This window comes from Anser anser, assembly GCF_964211835.1.
Source record: "Anser anser genome assembly, chromosome: 1".
Classification (NCBI taxonomy): Eukaryota; Metazoa; Chordata; class Aves; order Anseriformes; family Anatidae; genus Anser; species Anser anser.
Genome location: NC_139720.1, coordinates 52,016,328 through 52,038,515, shown reverse-complemented (window position 1 = coordinate 52,038,515; position 22,188 = coordinate 52,016,328).

The following is a 22,188-nucleotide window of genomic DNA, read 5'->3' as shown; positions in this document are numbered from 1 at the left end:
AAAAAAATACCCTTTACTTATGACTGTGAAGACAAAACAAGTGATAGAAATGGAAACAGGGCAACACTAAACTTCACCTAATAGATTTTTGTATAGCTTTTTCAGAACTGCCGGTGGTAGTGTAAATCTGCTGATAGAATCCAAAATCTTCAGTGACTTCAGTGCCAAAGAATACTTAAAAGGCAACAAACCTCAAGCTCCTAAACTAGACGTTTTTTTTTTAATTTTACTCTTGCACTCCAACTCCACAGAAATGCTGTATGTGTAGCAAGTTTTTCTACAGTTCAGATTTGGCCATAGTGTATAAAAAGCTATTTAGAAACATGTAAGAAATTATTAAATCCTTAAGCTATGACATACTTTCCTGTTGTCAAACTTGCATTCCAGTTTTCTATGTACTGTATATTTTTATCTGTCTGTCTGCCTGTCTCTTTCTCTCTTAAAATAACTTTTAGAATATTTACAATATCAGCAACTCATGGATCTTTTTCAATGTTACCTTCTAGCTATTTTCAGAAGAACTTTTTAGTCAGCTGGGTGTATGTTTACTAGCTTCTCCTTCCCCAGGTAATCCTCATTGTAAAACTCTTTGTAGGAAATATCTTGTAGTTATAGGATTACAAGCAATTGAAGAGAGAATCACTTTATTGGCTTTAGGTTTTATAATTCCTTTGCCATCTAGACACATCATGTTACAAAACAATAAATAAGTTATTACATTATGTGGGTTGTATTATGAAAAAGAGGCAACATCATGACCATAAAGATATATAACATTGCCATTGTAGTCATGTAATGTGTACAAACCTTGGAGAACACTATTTTAAAATGACAATTGTTTTTAAATGATCCCAACAGCATGAAATTCAAATATATATATATATGTATATAAATATATATAAAAGAAAAAGAGAAAGAAAGAAAGAAAGAAAGAAAGAAAGAAAGAAAAAAAGAAAGAAAGAAAGAAAGAAAGAAAGAAGGAAAGAAAGAAAGAAAAGAAAATGGGAACCTTGCAATGCTGTTTCCTTTTTCCTTTTTAACTAATGGTAAGATCAGCTTCAGTCTATATATGCCTTTTTTTTTTTTTTTTCCTGCTTGTTCCTTACACACACCCAGACATTTTGAAAAAGAGAAATGAATGTCAATTTCTATTTCACACTCTGGGTGCTCCTCAAAATTGGAAAATATTTTAAAAATTATCATCCGTGGAAGAATAAAAAATAAAAAAGAAAACAAACGGAGGCATCCCAAACTAACATAAAAGATGTCACCTTAATAGTGAACCAGTTAAAAGATATGCCACAGACCACACGTTAGCTCAGATGGTGTGTCTTTGTTATTCAATGGCAGCTGAAATTTTCACAACCTTTTCTCTACTTGTGAATGTCTTGTCCTTTCCAGCACCATACCCTTTCAAAGTGTATGCCCCGGGGTGTAATCTAGGCTGACGCTGAGGCTGGATCAGACCAGTCTTGTGCCTTGTCTGTCCCTGGCCGTTCATGCCTTCTCTTTTCCCTTGTCCTACTTCCTACTGAGGTTGTTGCCATTTTTTCTAGTTCTGCCAGCTCATGGACAGCTGCTAAATGTATTCATGTTAACCATGCTGACTGGGGAATTGGGACCAGACTAGGGGCACAAACCATTTTACACGGATCAGTGAGAACCACAACAGCATGTCTGACTGTCCTTATTGTAAAGAATTGCTGCAGCATGTTCCCATTCACAAGCCTCAGATATTTGCCTTTTGAATGCTGGTGTACTAATTCTCATGGTTTTACAAAGATTTCCAGCCTATGGCTTATTTTGCATGTTCTCTTTTCTATGGACGTTTTTTTCCTTTTCAATTATCTAGAAGCTGTTGACTTTCCCTGAACATCAATAGCCTCATGGAGTATTTTACTTATTGCACCTCTCAGGAGTTGCTCTGTAGTTATGAGCAAGTTACATTGTCTGGAACATGCGTGAGTCTTCAGAATGTGAACCAAATAGTAAGGAAAGGTGTCAATGTGCATTCTTCATGCTTGTGGGTCATATTTGCTATAGGTAGTGCATGATGCACATGAAGGGGATTTGGAACCACATTACTGGGGATAGCTGAGAAATACTGAGACATTTGCATGGCATCCTTGCCCATGGCAGACAGGTTGGAACTAGATGATCTTTAAGGTCCCTTCCAACCCAAACCATTCTATGATTCTATGAGTCATAGTGTTAAGAGTATATAGGTGGAGGAATGTGCTCTTTCACAGATCTTTTTGCAAAACAACAAATAGGAATTTGGCCAATCTATTTTTCTCTTTCCTTATCTAAGAAGTTAGAATTAGTTATTTTCAATTCTGATAATAACTCAATAAATATTATTTTACAGAGCCAGAACTATTGTTGCTAAACAAAAATTAACTGCCAAACACTTCACCAAGAAATTCAAAACAGTTTTTGACACATTGGTACATTTTGGTTTATTATGGTTTATGTTTCTAAAATTTGAAATAATAAAAAACAAAACAACAACAACAACAAAAACACAGATAATTTCATTCTGTTTTGAATTTAGATCAATGAGAAAGTGTTTAAAATATCTCACTAAATTTTATTTACCAGTCTGTATATACACCTGATTAACCTCCATAATAAATACATATTTAAAAGACACTAGGTGCTAAAAGTCAAACTAATGTAGAGAAAAAATATGTATCTTAATCAATAGCTGTAGGTGCTGTCATTTCATAAAACATATACATATCATTTTAGATATAACATTGAAATGTGTTTTCTAGAGAATTATTTCCAGTATGAGTAACCATACGGAAGAAGAAAACCATTAAAAGAATGAAAATAAGATGGCTTATATCACCTGCATAACTTGTTTTGTTCTCTGCCTTCAGGCTTCAAAACCCACTTCCCATATTTTTTTCCTTTCTTTAAAAATAATGTACATAAGTTTAATTTATCCCAGGTCCCAACAGAAGGATCAGATTTTAAGCATTTAATGCTGTGGTTTCAAATCCAATTTTACAGTGTTCATCATTTCAGAAGTGGTAGAATCCAAAGTGAGCTTTTTTTTTGCCTTTTTTTTTAAAAAAAAAAAAAAGATAGAAAAAGAAAAGCTCAAGCATTTCAGTGTGTATATTCTTTTATTATTCTTATTTTAAGATATAGCTTTATCATGAAGCTGTAACCTAATAAAAGCTTCTGAAAGTGTTGTTTAGGAATAATTCTGAGATTAAGAATTATTTCTAATTCAAAATAGGTAAAATACTGAAGTAAAGCCTTGCATCTATTTGCATATTTGTGTGTATTTCTTCCTATGAGACCTACTGAAACTAGTGCACAAAAAGACAGTATTTCAAACTACCAGAAAAAAAAACAAAACAAAACCCACAAACAGAAAAAAAAAAACAAACAAACCTTGAACAGATTGTTGAATAATTGCTTTGCTTCTGTATGTAAGTACACAGTAGCTGGTATATCACCATTGTTCCTTCCTCCTCTTGGGATCAGTTGAACTGTTTTGGTTACCTTTAAAACTTCACACTAGTTTGAATGATACAGTATCATCTCTTATCCTGAGCATGCTGTTAGTAAAACAACCACAACAAAAGATTCAAACAATCTCTACTGCTTCTATGATATGTGGTGGGGGCAACATCTGCCATCTGAGCCAATCTGTATGGATGTGTTCACTGCTCCTACTAGTCAAGTCTGCTACCCTTAGGGGATTAGTAGCTGTGTTTCCACTGCCTGTAGGGTGCAGACCCTACAGTAAAGATCATAAGAATAAGATCAAGGGCTCGTTAAGCAAGAAATGGCTATGCTCTTTCCAGAAGGTAAGATTTGCTTTATAAGTTCTTCCCTGCACCTCAGTGAATAACAAGTGCAATTCTGAGGTTCAATCCCTTTGACTCCAAAAGTGGGTCTGTTACTCAAAATCAGTGCTGGGTCTACAGACCAAACAGAAGATTGGAGTGAACAATAATATTTTTGGGGGGTCCACACAAATTACAACTGATGGAGACCAGAAGAAAACTTTATTTGCTGAAGAATACGAGTCCTGGCAGTGGGCTTTCATAAGTGCAATAAATGACTACCAAATACAGGACTGTGATTGTCACATATGTGTTTGACAGTAGGAGAAAATATACATGTCAATGTTAACTACCCTTCTGCCTTTCCCAGAAAATCTGTCTCTTTTTGGGATACTTCCCTTAGGGAAATCTGTAGCTGATTATAAACCAAATATAAATTTAACAAATGAAATGGTAATTGGGAACTGAAAATTGGTTATATGAATATTTTTACTGCACAAAATTGGCTGTTGGAGGCAATTTGGTTACAGTATCCTACCAGAGTGTAAACCACTAGTGATGGTACCACTGAGGTTACAGGCATAATGATGAAATGAAATGATCAAATGAATAATGTGAAAATGAATGTTTGTGATCACTGTAAGATTAATTGAATTGACTGTCAGTTTCTCAGAGGCTGTGACAGAAGATTGTACAAGTAACCAGTGTATGATGTTGGAAAGGAGCCAAAGATTTAATAGATATGGAAAGTGAATTACCTTCTTCACTATGAAGGGGCTCCTGCAGGTCAGGGTTCAGACTCATTAGTGTGGTAATGTGGCAGAGCTTACACTGATACTACTTCTTCTGGTGATGGTTGTAGGAGTTTTGTCTGTTGGGCATCACAGATGGCCCTAGACTGACTTTATAGGGTGGCGAAAACACATTTTTGACATAGCAAACCCTTCTGCAACATAAAATATTAGATATTAAAAAAAAAGAGAGAGAGAGAGGAAAAAAGAAAAAAAAAGGAAGAAGGAAGAAGAAAAAGAAGAAAGAAAGAAGAGAGAAGAAAGAAGAAAGAAGAAAAAAGAAGGAAGAAAGAAGAAAAAAGTAAAAGGAAAAAGGAAAACAAGAAAAAAGAAAAGAAGAAAGAAAAAGGAAAAAAAAGGAAAAAGAAAAAAAAGAAAAAAGAAAAAAAAAGAGTTGCATATTATTGCTTATATATAGCTTTCCTGTATTGCCTTTTCTTTGGAAGGTATTGTGGAATGCTAAAATTCATCCCCTTTTTTTAAAAGTGCAGCCAAAAATAGCCTGGACACACGATACTGAAACTGCTCTTGTGCTACCCATTTAAGTTATGTATCAAGTCTAAATTTAATCAAGACCACATTTTATTTATACATTTCATGCATTAAACTCATTTAAACTTTTAGTCAGATTTCATTAGAGGAAATACTACCGCGCACATCATGCAGTAGTAAAGCTAATATGCTTCAGGAATTTGAAAGGATTTAGAGATCGGAGGGTCTGATTTCCAAATTTCTTTTTCTTTTTCTGCTTAGTGTTCGGAGCAGGTCTGTATGCTGCACACAGTTTGTTTCCTAGGACACTAACACAGTCAGCATGCTCTGTACAAATGTGTAAACACAGACATTCCCTGTAATCAGTGCTTTTGGTGTCTTAAGGCAAGATTATGTTTTTTTTAGGAAACGTAATTTATGTTCAGGATTAAATTTCTCCTCCAGACTGATAACGTCTTGAATGTTGAATGAGATCACAAATATTGTGTCCTGACTTTTGCCCTCCATCTTAGATCTTCATTCCCTATTTTAGTGTTTAAGGAACAGGAGACTGAAATAAATGTATCTATAATGACTTACTTTTACTTATATAAAAATATAGTCTGCAAGGCTTGATAACATATAAGAATAATACATATAACTAAAATTGTGGATGACTACAATAACACTCCTAATCAACATTCTTGTTTTATTCTGATTTCTTCTAAGACTGAAAAACAAACAAACAAACAAAACAAAACAGAACAACAACAACAAAACATATAATAAAACAGTAACATAGTTCTAACTAAATTTCACTTTTTTTGTTTGCCAGATCTAGTCTGGTCTGATGCTCCCTGATGCAGTCATGCCAACTGTCAATGAAGTTGTAGAATCTTCACACTGTTTTTTATTTTAACTGAAAAAGTGAATATATACATATACATATATATATATTGCAGACTCACAAGACAAATTTATTTATCTTTGCTAAATAAATAAATAAATAAATAAATAGTCTGCTTTTACAGGAAAAGCAATCGGATTTTATTGTCATGTGGGACCTTTTTTTCCTGTTGGTGCAGTTGCACCACACACCCCAAGAATGGAATTTTGCCATTCTCATATGCATTGTATCATACAGTGCTGAAAAATCAGTACACGGCAAAGCTTTAGTGATCCAGGGCATATTTGAACTTGTGATCTGGAGATGAAAGACTTCATATTCAATTCCCAGTCCCATGACTCATCCAGTCCCCCAGCATAATTTTGGTTTGGGAAAGAAGTTTTTGAATTACAAGTGTGTAAAAAGCTTTCTGAGAGAGTTGCAATTTTAAAACAGAATGGCCTGATTTACAGTCATGTTGAACCCTCAGGGTCCCACTGAATTAAGAGTATACAACAGTCATAAAAACAGAATTTACTTAGCACCTGTCTTCAAACCACTGCACAAAAGGTATACATATTGTTATAGTATCTAGGGATCATGACTCCAGATGCATATATGAGTCTGGGCTTCGAAAGGAATGGCTTATATAGCATCATTCCTTCTCTCCTCAGACTGTGAGGAAACCACTACAAAAGAGCTTTTGAAGACACTGGACATGTGGTATGTCCTGAAGGACTAATGAGACTAGGAGTTCTGCTTTTTGACAGCAGGGAGTATGACTACATCCCTGTTTGTATCCCTTTGTCAAACTCTAACTTTTTACCTCCATGTCTTTTGAGGAAAAAAATAAATATAAAATTTCCTCTAGCAGCAAATTATATATTTTCCCCCAAGCTCAAGTACTTTGTTTCTCTGACAGAAAGCTGTTTTTTTTTTTCTTTTTTTCTTTTTTTTTTTTTTTCAGCATGGGGTCAGGCAATCAGAGGGTATGTGAGTAAACCTGGAGCTGCACAAAAGAACTGAAGTCTCCCCTATTATGTATATTATATTAGTTCAAGTCTCAAGCCAAGTACCTCAATGGTACTCACATTATACAAATCAGCTAACCCTCAGTGTAAGACAGCTGTCTAAGTGGATAATTTCTGGCAATCATTCTCAGATCTGTCTCATATTATTTAACATTCTCAGCTCCTGCCTACCTTAGCAGTATGAACTCAGCTTTTGCAAGCTATGTGCTGTGGTTAACTTAAACCTATACTGATGCACAGACAACAAAAGCAATGTAATTGTTCTTGTAGGTCTTACATAACTTCTTAGCAATTGAACTCCCTTGAATATACATAGACATACCAACCATTATTCCTCACAGAAAAAAAAAATAAAAAAAAAAAAAGGAATGTGGTAGCTAAGTTAAAAATAATTTTAACAACAGTATCCAGGAGAGATGTTGCCAAGATAAAAAAATCAGGTTGGGAAAGTGACAAAGTAACTTGGGACCTCAATCAAGCAGAAACCTTACGAGATCCTTTCCTTTTGCATTTTTAGCATCTTAAGCATCTTTAACACAGATTGTAGTACTTCTCTGTACCAAAAAAAAAAAAAAAAAAAAAAGGGTTTTGCTGCTAAAATGAATAATAAATTACTTCTGGCTTGAGCAAGGTAAAATATGCGTCATCATAATAAAATGGCTTAATAAGTAGAGACATTATAACTAGCATGTGAAGCTACAGTGGAAACTCCTGGTGTTATAGTACATGTTTGGTGGAAATTTATGTATGATTAAACTCTAATTTAGCCTAGGAAAAAAAGCTAAAATGCAAACAGTGAGGAATACAAGCAGGAAATAGAGCTATAGCAGTTACTTTATGCAATTTTGCGCCTTTGAATTGGCACAAGGTGATCATACTGATTTCACATGTATCACTTGTCTTCTTGCTAACCAAAGGACAGCATAGTATCCTGTCTGGAATCAGGAAATTTTCATCCTATGAACATGAAAATAGATAGATATCACTTTTCAATGGATGACACGACTAAAGCAGCTTGAAAATACAAGGCTTTGAAAACAGAACAAGGGATTCAACAAATTCTGTGGCTTGCTTCAGCTGCATAGGGATTACATCTTTGAGCCAAATTACAGAAGAAGTTGAAGGTGCTACGTCTTGATCCAGTTTTGGTGCAGGAGATCTAGATTTCTGCAGATTTTTTTTTTTTCAGCCAGACTTTGTGAATGCTAGAATTAAGTTCACTTCTTTTAAGGTGGAAAACAAATATAACTGCTAGGTTTACCATGGTTTTAGACAAAACCATTATTTCCTTCCATGGTCCTTGGAGAAGGAAGCAGTTCATTTTTAGTTTGATCTGTATTCAGATACTTCTTGTAATAAAATTGACAGCCATAAAACAACAACAAAATTTAGGATGAAATTGGAATATAGTTTTTCTTTCTACTGAAATTCAAACTGACAGGAGTTTTTTTGAAAATCTATATTTTATATTAATCAGTTTACACCTATTTAATGCACTTTGAATTTCAAAAACAAGCTAAAGGTGGTAAAAAATGTTGAAAGCTCTGGTGTTTCTTTCCTCCACTAGGTGTCACCATAAGCCAGTGGCTTTGGATTTGAAAATGTAAGAAAAAAGCTTGTTAGAACAGAGGCTTTATAATCAGTCCTGGAGGCTGCAGCGGAATAATTTTACTTGCTAACCACTGAAGAAAGCCCAGTCCAGCTTTGAGATCAACAGAAAGGTCCCTACACCTCACTGAATATCAGAGCAGGCCTGAAGGTGTTCACCAAACAAAAACAAAAACAAAAAGTCACAACAAACAACAAAACAACCTCCTCCCCCAAACAAACAAACAAACCAAGACAAATAAAAAAATAAATAGACTGTTTCTATGAAAGTTTGTAAGTGAGTTTTAAGATTCCTTATTGGTGTTCATGAAAGATTGAAGATTTGATTAAAAAAAATAATTATTATTTGAAAACAGAGAGTGGAGTTCAATTGTTGCAGTTCCTGTAAGGAAGAGCTTTTCACCTGATTTCAGAGAAAAATTATTATTGTTTCACACATCTATAAGATTTTAACCTTCCCTTTTCCATTAAAACACTTAACTCCAAGGTGTCACTCATCTGTTATGGAATAACAATTTATTAGAATTCCAGGTGACCCGTACGCAGAAATCACAGCATTGCCCCCTTCACCTGCAACAGTTACAAATGGATCCCATTGCCACCTAAATGGACTTTGGCTACATCTCTGATGGAGGTGAGGGGGGTGGTGGAGAGAGGGAAGAAATGCAGGCATCATTACAAACAAACTTTTTTTTTTCTTGTGCAGTATTCACTTGTTTTTATTCCTCTTTATTTCTTCTTTTTCACAGTAATACTTGATGCCACAATAAACAGTCTACACACTAATTGGATCTATTGGTTGCAATTTTTATTATAATGTATGCTTATTAAGAATTCCTCCAGTCTACTTTATGAAAAAAATATTGAGGCTTTTTGTGAAACTTTCTCTACATTTGAATTTTAGCCAGACTGCAACTACAAAAAGCACAGCCAACTTCTGTGGTTTGATTCCTTGCTGCACACTTTTGGTCAAATTAGGAAATTCAAAAATAGAAAAAGTCATGAAAACACAAATTTGAAGGCATAACTTGAAGGTTGATCCATCCATCCCACACTATCACAGCACTTTAGTTTTTTGGTTCTTTATACTGAAGGTGAGTTAACTCTAGAAGTCTGAGGACACAAAAATAAAATGTATTTGAACACATCTGAATACACACAGACTGACTGTAAAGTAGGCAATGTTGCTTTGCCGTTTGCCACTCTAAATAGAAATTTCACACTTTCTGTGTAGACTCAGATTTTCTTCAATCTTTGTTTCCAAGGGCACCAGGTAATGGCTCCCCTTAGAACTGTTTCGAGGAACAGGAGAAAATATTTTGTAAAAAGTGTTCACCTTTAATCATAAAGTGACCCAAACAGTCTTAAAACAAAACAAACCTAAACAAAAACACATCAACAAACAAAGGAAATGCTGGTAACACCTGGTGAGTCAGGACCCCTACCTGAAAAGCCAATGTCTGAGAATGAAATATCTATTCTGAAATTTGTTCCTGTCTCCTCCAAACCCTGAAAAAGGAGTCATCTATCTATCTGTTCAGGTATTTTTCATTAACCCTAGGTTTACATTCTGTAGCTTTCAGAAGCTGTTGTGTGTATATGCCTTAAGGGATGGCCAAAAAAGAGTGCTGGTCTTGAGCATGGGTAAGGTGGTGTAGACAGGATTTTACCTTTCTGGTGAACTCTGTAGCTTTGAACTAACTTTTTTTTTTTTTTTTTCCCATTAATTAATTACAGTCATAAATACCATTTGTATTACTCTAATAAAAATATGAGTTAGCTCTTTTCCCTTTGTACTGGAGAAGAACCATATCAGCCAGCTTAAGAGATAAGATAATGACCCTGATATATGTTTTTTTAAGGAGCCTAACTCATTGAATGAACTACAGTGGTAGAAGGGTGTCACAGTGCTCTGCTACCAGATTTTACATAGTTGGCGTTGAGAAAGATCAAAGGAATCTTACAATATGCGCAAACCTCAGTTGAGAAATTCATCTGAAAACATCACAGCAACTTGATTTTGATTTCAAATACAAATATTTTACAGGAAATGCGCTGTCAGGAGTATAATTCACAAGACTTTGAGCTTAGAAGACAGAGCATTACTGGATGTTTGTAAGCAGTGTGATTTACACTGCAACTGGTCTGATCTTCTCAGTTATTTGAAAATCCAATGACCTCAAAAATACCACACAATCCATGCAAATGACAAGGAAATGGGATAGTAATGTAGCACAAAGCTCCAAGTAACCCTGAACTAAAAAGAGGTTGTGGGAACTTCCTTTAGTTAACATGAAGTCTGAGAACAAGTAATCGTACTAGGAGGTGGAAAAAGTAGAGGAAACTTAGTCTGCAACAAAGGATTAAATTTCTGGTCACAGGATTCTGGTTCAAAGAATAAAATAACCATATTCCTTTTTATGTTTCATATTTTTAAAGAGTTGCTAGTGCTGTTCCCATCTATGAAAATGTTTTGAGTAGTTAAGCCTGAAAAGAAAGAAAAGCTGAGTATAGAGTGAAAGTTAGGCCTGTTTGTTTGACCTCAGTGAAAACTTGCTTTCTAGATTAAGGGAATGAAAGTCTTCATCATTCCTCAGCTTTACAAAGACACTAACACTGCTGTGCACTCTTTGCCAACTACTTAGCATCAATCTGGAGAACTTTGACTCTCTTTTATTTAGTCTCTGTGTGGGTCTATGTCCTGACTTTCAAAGCCACTTTCTGAATATACTATTTAAGAAGACCAGGCACATTATAGTTCTTGCAATAGTTTACAGCATCAGACAATGAATTTTGCCTTCAAAACACAAAATAGGATTCTGGGATACTTTACTTTGAATATCTCATTTATCTTTAAAATAAAATTCAGTTTTATAAAGTTATTTGGTGTCTTGCCTTGAAATCTTCTGCCAGGTTGTAAGTAGACCAAATAAGACTACTAAATATTTTAAATATAACACAAAATCCTAACTTCAGTAATTAGTTACTCAGAATTTGACTCACTGTATAGAACACACACACATATATATAAATGATTTTGAAAACAAAGACATGAAGTTTTGCTGCTAGGGGTCTTAACTTTCATAGCAGAGAGTAAGGCTTGAGGCATATTATTTTTAGGATGCCACCACTGAAGGCAGTACAGCACATCAGAGTTATGCATTGGTTTTGGTAGCTATCAGAGGTACATACAAATAATTTTGTCTGATGATAGATTCTCAGTAGAATTTACAGAATGATTACAAATTTTCTACTATTGAAGTCAATGGGATGCTTTCCTGCAACTTCTATGACGACTTTTTATAAACAATATCTGGCCTTCTTCCTAGAGAAGAATTGTTCTGCAAGGTTCTGCCCTTGTTCTTCAAGGCACCGAATGCTGCAAAACTCAAAGAAGATTATGCAAAAAACAGATTGAGTCAGGCTGATTGATGATTCCTGGCTACTCCTGGCTATATTTTTTTCCCACAGAGAACAATGATCACAGTCATAGATATTTAAATTTTGCCAACGAGCATGATATTTATTAACCAAATTCTGTGAGGTTGTAGGTGTTAGTTAATAGCAAACATTATACTTGAAAACATATTAGTACTCAGCTTCCCAACCTGGAATTCTGGGATAGGGAACAGAATAAGCCTCCTACAGTTCAGGTGGAAGTAATTAGAGACCTGCTGCTCCACCTGGACTGTCACACGTCCATGGGGCCGGATGGGACCCACCTGAGGGTGCTAAGGGAGCTGCCAAACATGATTGCTGTGCTGCTTACCATCATCTATCAGCGGTCATGGTCATCCAGATTGGTTCCAGATGACTGGAGACTTGTTTATGTGGTGCCCATCTATAAGAAGGGTTGTAAGGAGGACCCAGGGAACTACAGGCCTGTCAGCCTGACCTTGGTCCCAGGAAAGGTGATGGAACAGGTCATTTTGAATGTAATCACTCAGCACTTGCGGGACAACTGGGGGATCAGGGCCAGCCAGCATGGGTTCATGAAAGGCAAGTCCTGCCTGACCAACCTCATCTCCTTCTATGACCAGGTGACCCTAATGGTGGATGAGGGAAAGGCTGTTAACCTAGTCTACCTAGACTTCAGCAAGGCCTCTGACGTGGTCTCCCACAGTATTCTCCTGGAGAAGCTGGCAGCCCATGGCTTGGACAGGTACACTCTTTGCTGGGTTAAAAACTGGCTGGATGGCCGGGCCCAGAGAGTGGTGGTGAATGGAGTGAAATTCAGCAGGTGACCAGTCACCAGTGGTGTTCACCAGGGGTCGGTGTTGGGGCCCATCCTCTTTAATATGTTTATTGATGATTTGGATGAGGGAATTGAGTGCACCCTCAGTAAGTCTGCAGACAACACCAAGTTTGGGGGAAGTGTCAATCTGCCAGAGGGTAGGAAGGCCCTGCAGAGGGACCTGGACTGGTTGGGTTGATGGGTGGAGGCCAGTGGGATGAGGTTCAACATGGCTAAGTGCTGGGTCTTGCACTTTGGTCACAACAACCTCATGCAGCTCTACAAGCTTGGGGAAGAGTGTCTGGAAAGTTGTGCAGAGGAAAAGGATCTGGGGGTGCTGGTCAATGCTTGCCTGAACATCAGCCAGCAGTGTGCCCAGGTGGCCAAGAAGGCCAACAGCATCCTGGCTTGTATCAGGAACAATGTAGCCAGCAGGACCAGGGAGGTGATTGTCTCCCCGTATTCTGCTCTGGTGAGGCTGCGCCTTGAGTACTGTGTTCAGTTTTGGGCCCGTCACTACAAGAAGGACATCAAGACCCTGGAGTGTGTCCAGAGAAGGGCTACAAAGCCGGTGAGTGGTCTGGAACACAGGCCTTATGAGGAGCAACTAAGAGAACTGGGATTGTTTAATTTGGAGAAGAGGACACTCAGGGGAGACCTTATTGCTCTCTCCATCTACCTGATAGGAAGTTGTGGGGAGCTGGGAGTCAGCCTCTTCTTGCAGATAACTAGCAATAGGACTAGAGGGATTGGCCTCAAGTTGTGCCAGGGGAAGTTTAGGTTGGAAATGAGGAGAAATTTCTTCTCAGAAAGAGTGGTGAGGCACTGGAATGTGTTGCTCCTGGGAGGTGGTCGAATCACTGTCCTTGGGGGTGTTTAAGGAAATGTTAGATGTTTTGCTCAGGGACATGGTCTGGTGGGAGGGTGATGGTTGGACCAGATGATCTTGGTGGTAGTTTTCAAACTTAATGATTCTCTGATTCTCTGATTCTGTTTGAAGATGCAATACTGAACACAGAATTTTCTTTCTATGAAATGCTCATCTTGTTGGCCCACCATAATAGTCTATGAATGTGCTCGCTGTTGTTATTGTTTCCAGGGAAAATATCCTCATTAAAAAAAAAAAAAAAAAAAAGATGAACCTTGAAAGTAAGTATATTTTTCATCTGGAAATTGGTTCTGGATACAAAAAGCAACACCTAAACACCTAAAATTTGGTTTGGAAGTCAGTGTAATCTGGGGCAGAATACTGTTATGAACCGCTCTCTCATTGTCCATAAAGCGGGTGTCTATGAAGACAGTGGATACTTTTTTTACACTGTGTTAGTGTAAATGAGTCTAAACATTTATGCAGCACAAATTTTACAGCTTGACTTTGAGATGGCAAACACGAAAAGAATGCTTTTTAAATAAAAAAATCTACCCCTCTCAAAAAGTCCAGATAAACTACTTAAAATTTCTACCAAGTGTGTATTCATTAACAAAGCAAAATCTGGATCAACAAAACTTCAAAACAAAAACAACAGGATGGATATGGCACGTTGTTAGATAGACTGCTTTCTAGGGCTCTTCAGAGTTGTGTGCCTCGCCTGATACAGCAGGCTATTAAAGTTCCTGAAAGATACCTAGTCTGTGCTGGCTGGATCTATTCTTGATTATCCTATGAGATATTTCTACATGTAGGCTATGGGGTTTCTGCTTGGGGTATCAGATATCATTCGTCTGCTTATCTAATGTCACTATTCATGATGTAATAGATGTGGTAGTGATATCACTACCTTGAAGCATCCACACTGATTTCACCCCAGCAGTATGTTATAGAAAGAGGTCATTGCAAGGTTATATTAGCGTAAGAGTCGACAATGGGTTTTGGTATGCAAAAAGGGGGTATGTATGGGATTGCACTACCCTGGTAAGCAGTGACAAAATGATTTCTGTGGTGCTAGTTGCTATTTTATAACACAATCTAGACAACCACCCTTTTTGAAATGGTCAAGAAATACAATATTCTTCATGTAAGTAACACTTACTGAAGTACTTTCTAATAAGTACAATGATCTAACTAGTCATTCTCCTTCCTTGGGACGTTCTTCAAGGATAGGCTGGAGCAATTCCAGACCCATTTACAACATTAGAAATTTCATATTGCCTAGATAATAACATGTGATCATCAAGACCTTTTGGATCTCTACTTTCAATATGAATGTGGTCTATGAAGAAAACAAGGGACCCTCAGTAAGAGGGTAATGTAACATGCTGGATGGCATGTTCTGCTTGGACAAAGGGAATAACTGTGCTCCTCTGAAGGATGTATTTCTGAAAAGAAGGGAGAAGCAATTCCTTCTTCCTCATACAGTTCATGAGAAATTATAAAGTTCAAGAACTCATGGCCCACTGTCCCAGTTAAGAGAAGCCTGTCTATAGCTAACCTCTGTATTCTTGTCTTTTGGTCATCTGATATTAAGAGATGGTTACCAAATAAGCAATGAAAGGGCCTAGGGGAATCCCTTCTGCAGTTGGAAGCTCAGTGTTTCTGCTAAACTCTGTGGTAAACCTAGCTTACTGACTTTGGGTAATGAATTTGCTGGGCCACAGCTGGTGCTATGACCCAGTCACAGGAACTTGCTGTTCATGTACCAATGAAAAGAGGATCATCAGACACAGCTGAGTCCATGTGCCAGCTGTTTCACTGCCTCCCTTCCTTTCCCTCTCTCTTCCTTATGAGCAATGGCTTCCCTATGGTCATCAGTAGTCACATGCTATACAGTAGTTTCTTTGCTGATGACCACCTGCAGAATTTCATTTTTCACCCTCAAAGATTTCCTCTTCTGCCTCATGAAAGCAGTTGTTTCCACCTAGCCCTAAGCATATATGTGCTTTGTCTTTTTCACCACAACCTTTCACTGGTGTTCCAGGCTAAGCAGACTGTACAAACAGTGAATATTCTGAGCAATAATCTGTGCAGAAAGATGGCTGCCATGCTTTGGAGCCAAGCAACTCCAAGATTTTGTCTTCAATACAACAGCTGCCAAAATTTAGATGGTGTGGATAGCTAGGGAAATCAGTATCAGATGTCTGAGACCTTGTAACAAGAATAGCATAGATGTGGCCTTCACAGCCCTGCCAAGCCGCATATCTTGCCAGCAAGTTTGCTTCATGTGAACCATGTCAAAAATAATTTTAGATAAAAAGTAATGAAAACAGTTGACCATGATATAAAAGACTTTAAGATAGGTCACATCCTAAATATTTGTACCATGCTTCTAGACTGAAAACAGACTGGTCAAAGTTTCAGTCAGAAAATGAAAACTTTGTTTAGCTATAAATTTCATAGTAGCTGTTTGCCACATGACTGGAAAGAGATAAAAGCACACTCAATGAGGGGTAACAGAGTACCTTGTACTGATGTTCATTCACTCATCTTTCTATCTAATGTTTTTGATTTACCACGACTTTTAGATCCATGGGTCAGTGTTTTGCTGAACTGAAACCTATATTTCTGATAATCACAACACACTCCACAAATACATTTCCTGCAAAACAAAGCAATTGTATGTACTCTTTGGACTGTGACACTGTGGGTAGCTTTACAGTTTCTTGGCAAGTTCATTACTCAGCAATACATTCAGAGTCACTGTCATCATGAGACCAAAACGAAAATAAAAATTTTGTATGTGCAAGGCATACAGTAAGCTCAAAGGGCCAAAACTTTGAACAGCTTCTGCAGCTAAGTGAAAACTCAGACTTGCAAAACAAGACTAACAAAACAAGAGTTTCTCCTTGTGTTTTGAGAAACTGGTCTGATTTCTTAATCCTTAACTACTGTTTGTAAAATGCAAATTCCAGGATTAGGCCGCAGTTTATTTCTGTTTGTTTGTTTTAAATAGACACCTGAATGCAGACTCCTAGATGATCTGGTCACCTAATAAGAGCAGTGTGCTGACCTCCCCAAGCTAAAAACTCACATCTGCATGGCTGATGGGGCTTTTGTCCCATTGCTACCGAGCTGTGCTCCTGCACGTTGGAACATAGCACCATCTAGCGAGCCACAAACACCAGACACACAGACTACGATCTAAAACACATCCGTATCATTTATAAAAATCTAAAATAAAACTAAGAAAAGCCCCCGTTTCTTCAGAAAATTAACGTTTGTTTATGGAAGATCAGCCACTGTTTTCTCTTCCAATACAAAGCTCCCAATATGTTAAATGTAATGATCAATCAGCACTTAATTAAATTGCAAAAAAGCCTTGGTAGACTGTCATTATTCATTTAGTCATGCACTATCAAAATCAAAAGTACTTATTAGAAGAGTAATAAGATCCTGCTGAAGAGTTTAAAATATTTTTACCTTTACAGAAAACAGGAAGAGAGGATTTGGCTCTCAGAAAAGCTACCACTGCTGTACCTGACCTGGTCTAGTGATTTATTTACATGAATGTAGCAAGATATTAAAATCAGGCTCTGGATGTTTAATATTCTATATCACTTTGCTCCCTCACTATGGCAACATAAGCTCAAATCTTCTTGTGCAATATGCTTTGCTGTACTAGGAGCTATCTGCAAGACCTTATCTAATTCCATCTGTTTTTTTTTTTTTTCTCTACTGTTATGTGTGTTGTTTTTATGACATTTATCTTAATAAGTCCGTTGAGTCTTTCTCTTGCACTCATATATATGCCTTCTTCCATGTGACCTTTATCACTCCTTGAAAATCTATACAGGCAAATCACTTTCTCTTGGCTTAAATAGTTTCTTAATACAATATCCCCTTGGGAATTTTCTCAACAAGGAATCAATTATTTGAAAGAAAACAATACCAATCAGAGACTTCCCATACAATTAGTAGTATATTCAGTATTCTTTCACAAAAGGCAGATAATACTTTCAAACATAAGCAATCTTCTGAATGAAACGAAACAAAAAACTTAACAGGAGAAAATGTAGCCTCAGGTTCAGACTTGTATATTTCTTTTTCTTTTCCTTTTTTTTTTTTTTTTCTTTTAATGAGAAATTGTTTAAGACAATCCCAAACCTTTTTAAAAATACACATCTGTGATGAGCCTTCCTCTTGGCAGTACTGCATTTGAAGCATTACAAATGAGAAGGTTTTAGAGACAACATTTTGTAATGAGAATCTAGGAGTACCTGACAAACAAACTTATAACTAGATGTGGTATAAACTGTTCTCTATTGTACATGGCAGGATATGAATCAAAAGTTTCAGGATAATTTGCAAGTTCCTCTATTAGCAGAAAAGATAAAATACAGTAGGATTTCTTGCAGGAGGTTTTGATTAAAACCAAACAAAACTGAGGATTCATCACATCTGTACTGAAATCTTTCATTCCAGAATTACCTGTTCTTTGGAGGCACTGTCTCTACCAAAAATAGCCATTGCTCTTCTCAGGAGTCTAATTGTACCTTGACAGAGTCTCAGTCAATCTGGGTGCATGGACACAGGAGGGAACACAGGAATTTGGCAGCAGCCCAGCTCTTGACATTCTTATTTTTATTATTAGCAAACTCCAGAATGCTTCTACAGGTTTATAGAAAATAAACAACCCTGATGCAAGTGAAATGCAAGCAAACATTATCATCTTTTGCTAGGGAGATTACATATATTTTTTTCAGAGCTTATAATGTTGTTATAAAGACATTTCTAGCTTCTATCCAGACATATCTAGCTTCAAGTAATAAACTTATATGTATGTTCTTCATCACAATATAACCTATAACTGGGTTAAGTAGGATTATTAAATTTCCTTCCTTCCTTCCGTCCGTCCTTCCTTCCTTCCTTCCTTCCTTCCCTCCTTCCTTCCTTCCTTTCTTTCTTTCTTTCTTTCTCTTTTTCTTCCTTCCTTCCTTCCTTCCTTCCTTCCTTCCTTCCTTCCTTCCTTCCTTCCTTCCTTCCTTCCTTCCTTCCTTCCTTCCTTCCTTCCTTCCTTCCTTCCTTCCTTTATTTCTTCCTTCCTTTTATTTTGTTCGTTCATTCTTTTGTTCTTTCATTCTTTCAGTCTTTCATTCTTTTTTCCCTGTAAATATATTCTTTTTCACTTTTAAAAAGGTTTCTCTTTTCACCTGGTATTTTTGCACATCTAGAGACCTTGTTAAACTTTGGAAATGTTAGGTTTGCACCAGTTGTTCAATTTGATGGATGGGCCTGTATTTTTTTCAGGAGTGTTTTGGTTACAAAAATGAGAAACCCAACCAAAAATATTTTGTAAAATACAAAAACAAACAAACAAACAAACAAAATTGATCTTGTGAATTGCTAACGAAATAAATAAACCACTAAAAAAGAGCGAAAGAGTGTTCCTACATAGTTTGGATAAAGTTATTTTCATTGGCTGTTTTTTTTTTGTTTGTTTGTTTGTTTGTTTGTTTGTTTTGGAGGGGGGTGGGTGGGAGGGGGCTGTCCTTGGAAGTGGGCTGGTAAATGTAATGTCATCAAAGTTCTGTAACAATAATAGCTTCATAATACAAGTCTATATAATCCTAAGTAAAGTGAGTCACAGAACTACTTCATGAGACCAAGTGAACTTTGGGGTGAGTGAAGTGTGGCTTTGATCCAATGTAGCAGCTCTGACGCTCACAGAATCACACAGAGTAAGCTAAGAAAAAGTGCTGTTACTCTCCTAATGTACTTTCTCCAGATCTAGACTCATTCCCTATCACATTCTTTTAATGTGGCTAGCCATTGATTCATTAACATCTGTTATCCTCTTACTATTAAACTTCCTTATAACTGTCCTGTCTTCTTTTTCTTCTTTTTTTTTCTTTTTTTTTTTTTTTAACTTCTTTTGGTCATATTTTATATTTACTTTAGTAGGTCTCATCTTTGTTAAAGTTTTCAAGGTTTCTAGATATTATAATAACAATAAAATAATGGCATAATATCCTGTTATTAAATACAGATATAAACGTAAGAGTGATGAGAAAAGGAAAGTTAATAAATACAGTTAAAATTGTTTTCCCAGGTTTAAATCCTGAGATTGGATTCTCATTACTGAAGACTGAAAACAGTTTACAAACAAAACTGAAGACTATAATGAACAGTAATTACAGTGTCCTGGACAATTTCTGTGTTGCCTAATTCACTTTCCCATCAATGTCTCCTCTACAGTCTGATAGTGAGAATAAAATAAGTTGATAAACTTTTCTCCCTGATGAGATGCATATGACATTAAACTGAAGTTGTGTCTTTAGCAAGCAATACAACACAGTAGAAGGGGATCTGTAGTGAAACAGCTGATCATTATATCTGCCGGATTTCAGGCATATTTATTTCAGATTAGTTAATTTAACCCTGTTATGCTCATTGATTGTTGGATCATATTATATGTGATACTGAAGGGTATCTTCTTTTATTTAGTATGAAAAGAATCCAATGATCACATTGAGGAACCTCCAGGACATGAGCCCAAAGCACAGCAGGCAGAAACAACTAAGAGATCCATTTTAGAAACACATTGATCTGAAGAAGAATGCTAATACACTCAGAAATATCTGGAGACGTTCCAGTTAATTCCAGGTCTAAGCATGTGAGGAAGCTGCACTGATTTCATAACTGCTTGCGATGGCAAATATTAATAAACATTCTGTTGTGCTGTTGGCCTTACTTCTTTGTGTAAGATTCTTGATTTCATAGAATCACAGGGTGGTTCAGATTGCATAGAATCTTGAAAAACATCTAGTTCCAAACCCCAGCCATGGGCAAAGACATCTTCCACAAGACCAGGTTGCTCAAATGCAAATTTCCATGCTAGGTTATGCAGAAGATGAGAAAAACATTCCAAAACAGATTTTGTTGAGAAGGTCTTGAGCATAACTGTAATCTTAACCAGGGAAGAAATAAAATTCCATAGCAAGAAGAAATTCTGCAAGCACTACAGAAATAGCATACTTTTCTTAGCTGTGTTTTCACTTTATGCACTCCAGAGCTTAGTTTCTAACTAAATTATATATATGGTGACTCTTAGCAAAACCTTGTATCTTGATAAAATGCAGTAAAATGGACCTAAGTCTCATATTGCCAACCAAACATTCTGTTTCTACTCTATTTTCTACTCCATTATGTCAAAATTGCTGAATTTATTTAATTTCATAAAGGAATTTAGATAGAAAAACTAGATAGCAATACAATTTACACCTTCATTTTTGAAAGAGTTTAGTCTCTAGTTTTAAATTTTTGAGGGTGTAAATACCAGTAGAAATGAGTATTACTTTTCATTTTTCCTTTTCAAAGGTATTTTGGCAATTTTTCTTCAAATCCACAAGAGTCAGCTCTATATTACACATCACAGCACATAAAACACAGCACTTTAAAGTATCCATTTCAGAGCAGCATTTATATTAGAGGATTAGATTCTTTAGAGGAAATGTTAGGAATGACCTCTATGCTTCATATCTATTATGTAATCACCAAAATGTATGAGAAAAAGATGTTCCACCTGCTGTCTTGAAAGCAGGCTGCTTTCACTGTGGTATATTCCAGCAATGAGTTGAAGAAATATTATGTTGACAGAGCTAGAGTGAAGAAGAAAATGAACATTGTTCTTCATCAGCTCTCATACCCAACTTTGGCAGCAGAGTAAGCAGCTACAGTCTAATGGCATCTTGTGTAAGTGAATTTACAAGGTGTCATTTTTAAGGATCATTTTCCTGTTGTAAAGCACACATGGTAAGTGAGTATTTTTGGAAGCAAAGATACGATTAGTTTTATGCATAGCTCTTATGGTTTCTCTGACAAAATGATTTTCATTAACTTTTCTCCTTTTGGAAATGTGTTCCAATTGTCATAACTGATTTGTGAAAGGGATGGAATGGAAGTATTTCCCCCAAAAGGTCTCGTGTGTGTGTGTGTGTGTGTGTGTGTGTCCCTAGACAAATAACATTCATCATGCTTAGTGCTGAACAATTATAAAAGAGCTTGATACTAGAAACTGTGTTAGTTCCTAGCAGTCCTAGCAGTAAAGTATGAAACATTCACTACCTGTAGGATCTGTAGGCCTCTTCTTTCCCATGGTAATTTGGACAGAACGTGAATGGTGTGCTACATATATGTATTTATTAAGAATTATTGTTTTGTTAGTTTTTTAATGGCAAAGCAATGAAAATTAATTTAACAGCTATTTTCATTCCTGTGAATTCATATAATAAAATGGGTTTAAAATATAGGAAATTGATCTCAACATTGATATACAGCTTTTTGAGATATTTGAGAGGATGTGGTGGGTTCATGGATCTCTCTCTTTACCTTTTCCTAGTCTACAGCTGGGAATAGAAGTTACATCGATTAATGAAAGAAATTCTGAGAGCTTTCACCTTTTTTTTTTTTTTTTTTGTTGCTAAGGAA